Consider the following 14,693-nt stretch of genomic DNA (forward strand, 5'->3'; position numbering starts at 1 on the left):
CCATCTAGAGAATTCAACTAACGAGTTTAAACATAAATGATTAAACCATAGAAAGACAAATCCAAAGATAAATTTAAGCTATCCACTACTGATTTTGCATCAAATATAACATTGTTAAGCCTCAATCCACCAATCTATTTTGATAGTTTACACTAGCCAAAGGTCTCTCAACTTGACTTGAAGAGATAGAGCAAAAAAAAGTATTTTAGTCTCGAGTCTCGACAAATTTATCCTTATAATAATCTCTAACACACATACCGATACCAATTACCGACCTTGTTGTTCAAAAGAGTTGCATCCATGTTACATTTCAATATAGGAATGCATCTTTAAATGGACTATACTAGGATGATAAGCTCCACTTCGTTTCAATTCTCACCCACGAAGTAATACTTAGGGTGCATTTGACCCTACTTTTTGTAAGCCTAAAAGTTACTTTAAGAATAAAGTTGAAAATTAGAGCTTTAAAGTTAAAATTAAAGTTGTTTGGCACTTGTTTTTTTTTTCCCAAGTGAAAGTTGTATTTTTGTAGGTTTTTTTTTCTTCTTGTTTTCAAAAAAGATTCTTTTTATATTAAGGAGTTAATTAAAATTTTGTTTGGCCTCACTTCTCCTAATAGTAGAAGGTTCATGTTCATCTGAGTACTACTTAAAATCTACCTTAAAATAACACAAGTTTCTTTAATTTAACCAATGTCTTAAATTTAAATTCAGTATTAGGTATGTAACAACGTTAAAATCCTTAGAGAGTTTGCAGTGCATTTGAGTACTACAAGGTTTGAGAAATTAGTCTCAACAATTATGCACGGAGGATAATTGATTTACACAAAAAGCATTACCTAAAAAGTTTAGATAATAATTTGTGATTGATTTATTTTACATTAGTGGTGCATGCAAATTGAGTTATTTTTTATGTATTGATAGTTTAATTTTTTTTTACACATATGCCTAGCTATGCTGGTCATAATCATATTCGTGATGAGAAAATATTAGGGTTAAATATGTTTTTTATCCCTATAAATATACAAATTTTTTGTTTTAGTCCCTTTACATTTTTTCTTTGATTTTTACTTCCCAAAAGTTTTTCATGTTCACTTTTGGTCCTTTTTTTTAAGAAAACTCATATGTAGAATCCATAGGTAGAATTCACTTTTGAGCCCAAATCTAAACTCTCTTTCTAACAATGTGACTTTCCCGTCTGCAACAAAATTATAATTTCAAAGATGAGGAACCAGATTAACCTAAATTATGTTAGTAACCATCCAAATACCATGATGTTATATTTAGGAAGGAAATGTGGAACAACATTTTTGGCTTTAAAAAATTGTCTAAGAAACTTAAGAACTTTTATAAATAAGGATGTGACTTCCCTGCCTGCAACAAAATTATAATTACAAAGATGAGGAACCAAATAAGCCTTAATTATGTCATTTATATTATACTCCAAATTACAAATCATAGAAGGAAATCAGACGTAGTAAATACTAATGTTCCCACTCATATAGTATAGTCTTCAATTTTGTGAAAATAATATTCTATACGCAAACCCAAATTTAATAGTATGGCACCCACGTAGTTTCAATTTTGTGAAAATAATTTTCATATTACTATCTTCCTCTAGTTGATTATTGAAACCAGCAACTTTAAACTACAGTCTACAGTCATAAATAGAATGCACACGTAGTACAAATTTAATAGTATGGCTCCCACATAATTTCAATTTTGCAAAAATAATATTCCTCACGTAAACCCAACTTTAATTCATTGGCTTCACATTTAGTTCTAAAAATTGGAACAATTTTGTAACCAATTCATTCCATGCAATCACACAAAATAAAAGAAAATCTCATTGATATAAGCTATGGCAAAATTCATCTCAGCTTCATTTGTTTTAGTTCTTCTTGTTATGGCAAAATCTCACCCAACTATGATGAATGGAACCTATAGTGCTGCAAGAGAGGATGATATGGAGCCGTTGCCGCCTACTGCTGTGGATAAACTTAAATTATGTGATCTTTGGCATCGGTTGTGTTTAGCTGATCCTAAGTCTTTCTATTGTGGCGAGTACGAAAAGTTTTGCTCAAAAATTGCACCTAGTGGTAGTGATTCTCCTCCTATACCTGAAAACACTCTTCCATGATCGTTGTTAGTGAACATGGCTGGCGTGTCTTAATAATATATCTATATCTATAATAATGTTGTGTGAGACTACTATAATATCAATATTATATACCTAAATAAACTTTATGGGCAGGGCCTCTTTGTAATAGCTAAATAACCTTTAAGCACTCTTCCATATATATATGTTTACTTTTATACTATAAACTATTTGTATTATTGCTGTGTTATGTTATAAATTACTATATGCAATATTGAAATAAATTGGTGCACTTTCTTGTGGAGGGATAATCTGGAAATATATCTTATCTTTTTTTTTTTTAGCTTATATCAAATTTCTTTTTGTACGCATATAATATCTCTTTTCCCCGTCCATTAATTAGAGAAAGTAAGATCACAATTTGAAAAGGAAAAAAAGAAAGATAAAGAAAGATGAGTTAAACTAGAGACGGTTGGTCAAGAGGAGGACTATAGATGGTTTAGACTTAAATGTCCACTATTTTCTTACAACTTATTTTGTATAAGTGCTCCATAGAATTTAACCCGTCAATCACTCAATCTAGGTTAGATATGCTAATTTGTAACTTGCATTAGTGGTTTTTGGCCAATTTTATTTTGCATTTGATACTTTGTTCTTCTTTCTGTTAGACACACCTTATACTTGATAGGGATTTTTTTAATATATTTTGTCTTTAGTTGCTTGAAAAAAATAGTAGCAATACAATCAGACAACAAATCAAAAAATTGAAGATTAACCGTATATATAACCTTACCTAACTAAATATTCATGTCATGGGCTACCTTATTGGCCTTCCTTCTAGAGAATTCAACTAATGAGTTTGAACACAAATGATAAACCATAGAAAGATAAATCCAAACATAAATTATTGAAGCTATCCACTAATGATTTTGCATCAAATATAACATTGTTAAGGGTGCGTTTGTTTAAGATTTTTTTAGAAAAAAAACTATTTTTTGTGTAAAAAAAATCACTTTTGTTATTTTTAAGTGTTTGTTTAGGATTTTTAGAAAAATCATTTTATATATCAAAAAAATCTATTTTGACTCTAAAATGAAAAGCTATTAGGATTAGATTTTTTTAAAATCCATTTTTTCAAAAACAAAGAGGGAACACATAAACTAGTTAAAATCTCTAAAATCTTTTTTTTTTTTATAGTTGGCAAACACAAATAGCTTTGTTTTTTTTTAAAAAAAATCTCTAGATTATTCTAATGCAGAATCTATTTTTTTAAAAGCTAAAACAACGCACCCTAAGCCTCAATTCACCAATCTATTTTGATAGTTTACACTAACCAAAGGTCTCTCTCCTTAACTTGAAGAGATGGAGCAAAAAAAGTGTTTTAATCTCGACAAAGTTATCCTCATAATCTCTAACACACATACTGATACCAATTACCAACCTTGTTATTCAAAAGAGGTACATCCACGTTACATTTCAATAAAGGAATGCTTCTTACTATATATGTTGCACTTCGTTTCAATTATTTTTTACACCGTTACAGAAGTAATACTTAGGGTGCGTTTGGCACTTGTTTTTTTAAACTTAATTTGTATTTTTTAAGTTAAGATTTGTTTTGTAAAATATTTTTAGAAGAACTTTGAGATTTTATTACAAATTATTGTACTCAAAGTAATACATTTATATATACTATCAATATTACTAACACATGAATAGGAGGCAAGCGGGAAACAAGTTGCGCCGCTAGACCTTTTTGGATGGCAAAACCAATCCTCGTAAGCACAACATTCATGGACCTAAGAGACATAACATTGTTATGCATAACCCTTTGGACTCTATGTAGAAGTTCAGCAGTCTTTGATGCTAGGAAGCCGAAAGTGTCAAAAGCAAATGGTATGAAAGCATGTTGATTGTCAGCACACGCTTTCTCATGTTTGGCCACTTTGCTTGACGCAGCTTTTAGAGCTGCTTGTCCTACCGTAAAAGTCATGACCCCTAAACCCACAAGTGGTGAAACCCCAGTCAAATCCACACATGCATGTCTTCCTCCAACTCATCCGTACACCATAACATCTGCAGGCCTAAGTGTCGATCTTCTATCTAGTGGGTCAGTCAGGAAGTTCACAGGCGCCTCCTTCTTCACTGATACTCCCGCCCGCCTGAATATATCAAAAAGTACATCCGTAACAAAGTCATGCCTGTACTTAAAGCCTGGAAGCTCCTTACAATGAACGACATGCTCTCCAAAAGACTAAACTGTGTAAAGACCTAATATATTTTTTTTATAATAAAAAGACCTAACTTTTTTTTATATAGTAGAGTATAGTTTTTTTTGCAGTAACTCATATCAGCACATAAAAATTTAGTTTCATAGATATAGACATTACAATCTACAACGGACGCGGGGTAAATATTGAACAAATTTTTACGTATATATTTTAATATAAACATTACATTAACACTAATAATTTTTATTTATTATCCGTTAATATTTCATAATATTATTAATGTAATTATTTTTATATGTAACTACCGCAAAATTATGCGACATCACACCAGTCTTTTATTAGTTCTAATTAAAAGAATAAAATATAAAATTGATGTACCTGCAAAAGATTATCAACGGCAGGAAAGGATGGTGGGAGCAGAGTCCCTCCATATTATCAGTATTGTATTTTTAAAATTAGATTTAAACCACTAATCTCTATTTAAATTGAAAGAGATTTTTACCTTTTTATCCGAGTGTCTCGATTATCTCATGTGAAAATTTGTGTCAAAATTACCCAAGCTTTAGCTTTGTTTGGATTGATGAAATGTGGTGGAATGGAATGAGATGGAGTGGTATGGAATGGTGTGGTACTTGATGGAATCAATTCCATCCCATTCCACCATCTTCCTTCATTTTTCATTCCCTCCAATTTAGGGTGTATAGGATGGAATGAAGTCTCCTAATTAAACAATTATCTTTTTAACCCAGTTTTTTATTTACTTAATCACACGTTTCTTCTGCTCCTTATTTCTTCTTCTTGAGTTCTTTCTTCTGTACTCCTTGTTTCTTCTTCGTGTGTTCAAGTAAAACTGCAAATACCCAAAAGTATCAAACTTTACATTCTAAAACATGTGATTATGCCATTAACATACTTCATAAAAATACAAACATCTCTCTCGTGGTCAATGAACTTGATTTCTAAATAAAAAACTCAGCAAGTCGTGGAGATAGTAGGGATAACGCTGTGGACAAATTTAAAAAACAAAATTAAACATTTTTTGCTTCTATTTTTATTGTAAGTTATATATAATTATATATATGATAGTATTTTTAAATAAGGGTAGAAATGAAGAAAAAAAATTATAATGTATTCCATTCCATCCGTTTTCCAAACAATGGAATAGAGAGTTTGTTCTGTTGCGCCGTAAAATACCCAAACAACCAAATGGAAACTCTAATCCATTCCGTTCCGCTCCGTCCCACTCCATTCCACTCCGTTCCATTCCATTCCGTTTGTTTTAAAGTATATCCAAACATAGCCTTAGTCAGTGTGGTCGTTGAATGAGTAATGACTAATCACGATAGTTCTTCGATGTATACAAATTTCAATATATTCCCCGATGTTAAAATGCTTCATTAATATTGTCGTAGTAGTTCTTCAACATACTTACATACTGTTATATCAGTATTTATAGGTACTTTCTTATTATCATTATGGTCGTATAAGTTCTTATAAATACTTATTTATTATCATATACTGTTATATCAGTATTTATAGGTACTTTCTTATTATCATTATGGTCGTATAAGTTCTTATAAATACTCCATCCGTTTCAAAATACATGTCCAAGTCAACCACTTCACACATGCCAAAGCACAATTTTGACCGTTAATATCTTTAATTATCTAAAGTAAAAAATTATAAAAATTTAATATTTTGAAAATATTTGTCGAGACAAATCAAACAACATCTTACATGCTAATATTTGTATTTATACATTAGTTAAAAATTATGGTCAAAGTAAGTCAAGTGAATAGTGCACATTGCAAAAATTGGACATGTATTTTGAAACGGAGGGAGTACTTATTTATTATCATTTTAGTCTTATATGAAAAGAGTGACCATGAACATCTAAGATTATTTTAGCGTAAGCATGCTCTACTACTTGTACAGGAGGAGGACTTTTGGAAGCAAAGAGCGAAAATGCACTGGTTGAAGGAAGGGGACATGAATAATAAGTTCTTTCATACATCTGCGGTAGCCCGTGGCAAAGTGAAGAAGGTTAGTAAGCTCCGAACGGATGATGGGAGGATTTCTATGTCTCAAGAGGATATGTGCATCGTGGCACAAGGTTATTTTGAGCAACTATTTGCTGTGAATGCAGGTGTGCATGAACCGGTGCTAGATTTGATAAGTCAGTATGTGTCGATGGATGACAATATAATGCTTACAACACCTATTACAAAAGAAGAATTGCGTCAAGCCCTATTTCAAATGCAACCGGACAAGTCCCCAGGTCCAGATGGTTTTAATCCGGCATTTTATCAGAGATTTTGGCATGTGTGTGGTGATGATATTTTTCAAGCAGTGGTTTCTTGGTTGGATCGCGGTTACTTCCCTTCAAACCTTTCAGAAACAATTATATGTTTGATTCCGAAGTGCAAAGACCCGGATAGTATGAAAGATCTTAGGCCTATATCTCTTTGTAATGTGTTATATAAGATGGTGTCAGAGTTGCTCGCTAATCGACCGAAACGATGTTTGGATAAATGTGTGTCAGAGGAGCAGTCAGCGTTTGTAGATGACCACTCTATATTGGACAACGCGTTAATTGCTACCGAGATAATCCACTCAATGAAGAGGAAGACGAAGGGATGGAGAGGGGAATTGGCTCTCAAGATTGATATTAGCAAGGCTTATGATAGAGTGGATTGGGGGTTTCTTCATGGTGTGCTTATGCGAATGGGGTTCAACATAAAATGGATCTAATGGATGATGATGTGTGTTAGTTCTGTTACTTATTCGGTGCTTATGAACTTTGACAGGGTGGGGCCTATTGTACCCGGCCGAGGGTTGCGCCAGGGTGACCCGTTATCACCATATTTATTCATATTGGTGGCTGAGGGCCTCTCGACTCTAATACATAAGGCTATTAATAGAGGTGATATTCATGGGCTACAAGTATGTCACGGCGCACCAGTGGTGTCCCATCTTTTGTTTGCAGACGATTGTTTCTTGTTTTGCAGGGCCAATGTGGTGGAAGCACAACGTTTACTCACTATTCTTAAAACTTATGAGGTAGCATCTGGACAAGAAATCAACTTATCAAAGTCTGAGGTGTTTTTCAGTCGCAATATGAGTGAGGCGGCGCAGAAGGATTTGTCACACATTATTGGTGTCCGACATGTGATGGGTACCGGAAAGTATTTGGGGTTACCTTCGATGATTGGTAGAGATAAGAGGTCTGTTTTTTCTTTTATCAAGGATCGTATTTGGAAACGAATAAATGCATGGAGGGGACGAGCATTATCGAAGGCGGGAAAGGAAGTTATGATCAAATCTGTGTTACAATCTATTCCAACATACATAATGAGTATTTATCTTTTGCCGAATTCAATTATAGATGATATTGAAAAGATGATCAATGCGTTTTGGTGGGGACGAAGGAGTAACAACCGAGGGATTAAATGGATGGCATGGGAATGTGTGGCATACCTCAAAGAATTTGGTGGAATGGGGTTTCGAAATTTCAAAGCTTTTAATCTCGCTATGGTAGCTAAGCAAGGATGGAGCTTTCTGTCTAAACCTGAATCGCTGGTTGCTAGAGTCTTTAAATCGAGGTACTTTCCACATTCCTCGTTTTTGGGTGCTAAACTCGGACATAACCTGAGCTTTGCTTAGCGGAGTATTTGGAATTCGCGTCAGTTACTTTTATATGGATGTAGGTGGACAATTGGAAATGGGCAGCAGGTCAGCGTGATGAATGATCCATGGGTTTGAGGTGGTCATGGTAGCTGGATTCAATCCCCACAAAGTCAGGGTGTGCATAGTTTGCGTGTGTCAGATTTGATAGTTGGCGAGGAACGAGTTTGGGACATTGATAAGCTTGAATCTCTGTTTCCAGATGATATGGTGCAAGCTATTCTCGACACACCACTCTTTGCAGAAGTTCAGAATGATAAAATAGTGTGGATGATGGAACGTAACGGGAGGTATACTGTTAAGACTGGTTATAAACTTGCTATGGTGAAGTTGTTACATATTGATCGATTCCATGTTGAAGGAGAGTGGCATAGAATTTGGAATGTGAATTCCCCTCACAAAGCACGTAATTTGTTATGGAGGATTTGCAGAAGGTGTGTTCCGACGCGTCTCCGACTACAATCACGGCATGTACAATGTGAGGTGATATGTCCCTGGTGTGATACGAATGTTGAGGATGATTGGCATGCTTTTGTGGTTGTGGCGCGTGAGAGTTGGTATTGGGCAGGCCTTTCGACTATGCTGCAACCGCGAGTTGGAACTGTGAGCAGTTTGGCAGATTTTGTTTTTGATATATGTCGTTCCGAAAGCCGAGACATTGCTGGTCGGGTGGCTTCACTTCTTTGGCAAATTTGGGCTGCACGAAATGATGTCATTTGGAATGCCGCTCATCATACTTCAACAAGCATTGGGAGGACGGCACTAGATGCATGGCAGCAATGGCAGGAGGTTCATAAACATCCCCCACAACTGGTTGTGCAACATGGGCAGAATAGAGTGCAAGGTAACAACTCAGTTTGGGAGAAACCACGCGAGACATGGTTGAAGTGCAATGTGGACGCCGCGTTCCATGACCGTAACCATATTACATCTTTTGCGTGTTGTGTTAGAGACTCCCGTGGGCAATTTATTCGGGCTCAAACGAAATGGCAGCAGGCAAATATGACAGTTTTGGAGGGGGAGGCAGTAGCCTTACTCGAGGCTCTTCACTTTGCTGATGCGAACAGATGGGATCGGGTTGTCTTCGAGTCCAACTCCTCTACTCTAGTGCAAGCTCTATCGTCTCCGTGCCAGGGTGATTCTGAATTCTATGCTATTGTTTCTAGTATTATTTATCAGTTAGCTTTACATTCCAACTTCGAGGTGAAGTTTGTTAGGAGACAAGCGAACATGGTTGCTCATAGTTTAGCTAGGGCGGCCTGTTCTTGGGCTAGTCACCGTATTTTTGATTCTTCTCCTTCTTGTATTGAACATTGGATGATTAATGATAATAGTTAACTTTGTTTCGGTCAAAAAAAAAAGATTATTTTAGCATCAGAAACTATTTTGAGTAACATACTGTACAATGACTATTCATTGAAGGAATGTGACTAAACATCCTTATTTATTAATTTTGTTACGTCTGCAGCAACTAAACCTAAATTTTTTCCCGCTCATTTGCTTTATTAGGTTTGCAATTATTTAACCTAACAAATTCCATCTAAAAAAATTCATTGCACACTAATTTCATTCCTATCCTCTTGCCTTTTTTGTCTACTATATCAATGATCACGTATGATCCTTCTATTTTATACTCTCTTTTTTTTTCAAGAATTTTACACATTTTTTTTTGGATTTTTTTTAATTTCATTCCTTTTATTTTTGACATCCTTTATTTATTAATTTTGTTACGTCTGCAGCAACTTAACTTAATTTTTTGCCGCTCATTTGCTTTATTAGGTTTGCAATTATTTAACCTAAGAATTTCCATCTAAAAAAATGCATTGCACACTAATTTCATTCCTATCCTCTTGCCTTTTTTGTCTACTATATCAATGATCACGTATGATCCTTCTATTTTATACTCTCTTTTTTTTTTCAAGAATTTTACACATTTTTTTTTGGATTTTTTTTTTAATTTCATGCCTTTTATTTTTGACATCCTTTATTTATTAATTTTGTTACGTCTGCAGCAGCTTAACTTAATTTTTTCCCGCAACTTTGCTTTATTAGGTTTGCAATTATTTAACCTAACAATTTCCATCTAAAAAAATGCATTGCACACCAATTTCATTCCTATCATCTTGACTTTTTTTTTAAAGAAAATATTTTCTACCATCTCAATGATTCAATGATCTTACAGGTTAAAGATTATTTATTGGTCTCTATTATAGTCGAGAAAATCCGTGCGACGCACGGGTCAAAAGTCTAGTTACACATTAAAAGACTAAAATTACTAGAAAATTGATGTTCACACATTTGAGAAGGCTGAGACACAAATGTAAAATACGCTTTTGCCCCCTCGGCAGTTAACTACCGAGGAATTCAAAATTCGGCTGCAGTTAACTGCCGAGGAATTCCTCGGTAGTTAACTGCCGATGTTTTCTGAACATAAACAGAACGAACAGAAGCAGTTTCCAGTTTCATTCTTTTGCTTCAAACACATCCAAATTCTCTCCAAAGCACATTTTCACGAATTGCAAGCCAATCATCACGACATTATCATAAGTAAGTACCCTTAATCAATGCAATGTTAATGTTAGTTTGGATGATGTCTATTTTTTAAAAAATTAGAGTAGTTTGCATGTGGTTAGGGTTGATTTTAAAATTGACAATTTGATGATTGCATGTGTAGTTTTTGAATTGGTAAATGAATGTAGTTGTTGCCTATGTTGTTTAAATGATAATGTGGCTTTGAATGGTGGCAAATGAACACAATTTGAATGTTTTATACTTTGCACACAAAGTGTTTGATAAAATGCCTCAATGACAATTTTATTGATTATTTAGTTAGTTTATGTTATGAGAATTTTATTGAATGATGTTTAGGTTATGATGGAAATGTTGCACACAAATTATATTGAAATGATGATTATATTGAATGGTTTTAGGTTTAGTTATGTTTATTTTATGGAAATGTGAATGTTTATGTTGAAATGATGATAATAATGATTATATTGAAATGATGGTTATATTGAATGATTTTAGGTTTAGTTAGGTTTATATGAATGATATTAGGTTATGGAAATGAATAATGTGTTTGATTATGTTTATGTTTAGTTTAGGTTTAATGTAAATGTTTATGTTTAGTCTAGGTTTAATGTGTTTGATTAGGTTATGGAAATGATGTAAATTTTTTAATTGTTTGTGTAGATATGGACGATCAGGACCCCATTGATCCATCTAAGATGATTGGTGGTAGGCGTGCTCAGACACAAAGCTACCGGAAGGAGAAGGAGAGGATAAACGCACATATCCCAAAGAGGGGAAGAGGTCGGAGGGGGGATGGTTCAGGGACTTCTCAGCCTTCTGAGGCTTCTCAGGCACAGCCTGAAGAGTCGCAGGTGGTTGACCCGACCCAGGAGGTGGAGTACCTGAATTATCAGGATCACCATGATGTGACTGATGGTGGGTACGACGAGCAGTATATGCCAGAGCAGCCGCATATGCCAGGGGAGCCAGACGAGGATGACATTGCAGCAGCGGCTGCCCCGGAGGTGTTACCTACGGACGCTCCCTTTCCTGGAGGACCGCAAAACCTATCTCTGCTTCACTCTTATGCCAATCATGTGGCATTGCCGCTTTGGTATAATTCAGAGAACGTAAGTATTGTTTTTTTAAATGTTCTTTCTTTATGTTTAATTATGTGTGTGTTTGTTTAATTATTATATCAACTTTTATATATTTTTTTTAATTCCTTTCTTTACGTTTAATTATTTTATTTATTTTTTCTTTCTTGATTTAAATTGTTTTATTTATATGTTTTATTTATATGTGATTTTCTTTATATGTTTTCTTTATATGTTTTATCTAAAAAAAATTATTTATATGTTTTCTTTATATGTGATTTTCTTTATATGTTTTCTTTATTTTTATTTTAGCATTTGTTAAGTTTTATATTTATTAGTTAAATGTTTACATTGTTTAAACTATGTTTATTTTTCTATTTTTTCAGTGCCGCAAGAAGCGTACTGTAAAACCAATTAATCATGGCCCTAAGATTTTGAGTCTCGGATGTCCAAACGACAATCAGAGATGGTTTTGGGATCCGCTTAGGGAGAGTGGCTTACATGACTTGGTCTACTTGGGCTACGCCACTGTGCCTCACTCTATGCGAGAGGTGGCATCCCGAGACCAGCACTTTTCACATGCCCATGGGGGAGATGACTGTGACTTTGGACGATGTCGCACGTCTTATGCATGTCCCGGTGGAAGGGCGGATGTTGGGCCACCGAAAGAAGATGTTGAGATCGGATGGAGAGGCACTACTGGTGAGGCACTTGGGTGCGTCGCAGAGGGAGGCAGAGAAAATCTGCAATAGAGAGTATGGTGGCTACATTAGTTACCCAAAGCTGAGGGAGTTCTATTCGACGCACCTTGGTAGAGCTAACATTTTGGCGGATACAGAGGATCCAGAGGAGCTGGAGGAGTTGGGGAGGGTTAGGACTTATTGTGTGAAGTGCTACCTTCTCTACTTGGTTGGATGCTTGTTGTTTGGGGATAGAAGCAACAAACGCATCGAGTTGATCTATTTGACGACTATGGCGGACAGCTACGCGGGGATGCGTACTTATTCGTGGGGAGGGATGGCACTTGCATACCTGTACGATGAGTTAGCTCAGACCTGTTTGCCCGGAGACAGACAACTTGGGGGAAGCGTGACACTGCTCACTGTAAGTAAAAATTAAATTTAAATTTAATTTTTTTTGTTAACTTTAATTTTTTTTGTTAACTATTATTATTTTTTATATTTTTTTGTTAACTTTAAATTTTATTTTTTTTAGTTAACTTTAATTTATTTATAAATTTGATTTGTATGGTTTGTGCAGGCATGGTTTTTAGCGCATTTTCCTAAGTTTTATACTGTTGATCCAAACCCGAACTACATTGAAAATTTACCGGTTGCGGCGAGGTGGACTCTTCAGAAGGGTCATCGAGAGGGGACCACGTATCGGATGGCACTTGATCGTATTACGTTTGATGACGTATGCTGGAGGCCATACGAAGGGCACATGGAGATCCAGGCTTTCGAGGAGGTATTCTGGTATTCTGGCTGGATTATGTGCGGCGATCGTAGGTTGTACCGTCACCTGCCCGAGAGGGTTTTGAGGCAGTACGAATACGTCTGTTGGAACAAAATGTGTTTAACAATGAACCTCAAAGAGTTTTGATGATAACAAGGTATTAAAAATTGTAAATTGGACTAGCTAATATTTGTTCAAGTGTACAGGACCATAGTTAAAAAGTTACATCATTAATTGGTTCTGAATGAGCAAATAAAGAGCAAATGAAAATGAAGCTTAGACGATTCTGAAGGCAATACGCTCCTGAAAGTGGAAAGCGCTCCTGAAGTCAAGCTGCTCCTGAAGATAGTAAACGCGCTCCTGAAGAAATAGTGCTCCTGAAGACAAGAGGTCCAGAAGCCACATTATCAGAAGCTGCATCATCAGAAGCTGCACCATCAGAAGCTGCTTCATTAGAAGCTGCATCATCAGAAGCTGCCTCATCAGAAGTCATTTCACCAGAAGCTGAAGATCAACTGGATTTGCAGAAGATTCAAGATTGAAGAATCTACATTGCAAAAGTTGTCTATTGGATTCGAAAACACAGCAGAAAATTAGTGGAACATTGCAACGGTCATTTCAAAGGTGTTTTAAGGCATGTGCTTGCAATTTGGACGAAAGCGTTGACATTGTACTATTGTACGAACTGTACAACCACCTTCTCCACTACTCTGTTTTGTGTCCACGCTACAAGACAAGAAAACAGCTTCAGAATACGGCTTCGCCTGCAAAGATATTCCTTTAGATAAGGAATGGATTTCAAATTTGTTCTTCATAGGACAACAACCAAATCAGGCAAAATATCATTGGTCAAAGATCAAGCTTCAACAACGACTCTTTGGTGTGCTGGCAATTTCACAACGTCTCTTTCACACCTCTATATAAAGGAGTGAAGACTTAGAGTTTTGGTAATGCAAGAACGCTGAACAAAAGACTCACAACATCTTTACAAGTGCCAAACCTCTGCTGAAATTGTTCTGCATTCACTTAGAATTTCTGTGTCTCAAAGTCATATCTTAGAAATTCTTAAGTCCATTGAGTCTGTATCTGATTTATATTGTGAGCACCTCTGATTGTATATCAAGTGTTCAACCATAAAACAATTTTCTGTGTAATTTTGTTTAGTTAGGAAGTCTCTTGTAGTTGTGCTTGAGCAGGAAGTCTCTTGATTGTGTTCTTGAGCAAAGGAAGTCTCTAGCTTGTGTGCTTGAGCAAAGGAAGTCTCTTGCTTGTGTGCTTGAGCAATTGTAATCAGATATTACTCTTAGTGAAATCTCCTTGGAAGTGCAAGGGGGACTGGACTACTTCCGGATTGTGGAAGGAACCAGTATAATTGCTTTGTGTCGTTCTTCTTCTCTCTCTCTGTTTTATTCCGCTGCATTTAGATTCTGATCATCACTTCAGAAGCTGTCTCACTTAGCTTCTGATCAGTGTGTTCAGTTTTTAGGAGAAACAAAGAATTTTAAAAAACACAATTCAACCCCCCTTCTTGTGTTTTTTTTCTCACCTTCAACGTCCAGACCGTCCCTAGACCTCCGACGGATGTTGCAGAGCTGTCACCAACTGAGATTGTGCAGGCATT

The sequence above is a fragment of the Medicago sativa genome, chromosome 2 (assembly GCF_051527215.1).
Source record: "Medicago sativa cultivar Bolivia chromosome 2, Bolivia_mono, whole genome shotgun sequence".
NCBI lineage: Eukaryota > Viridiplantae > Streptophyta > Magnoliopsida > Fabales > Fabaceae > Medicago > Medicago sativa.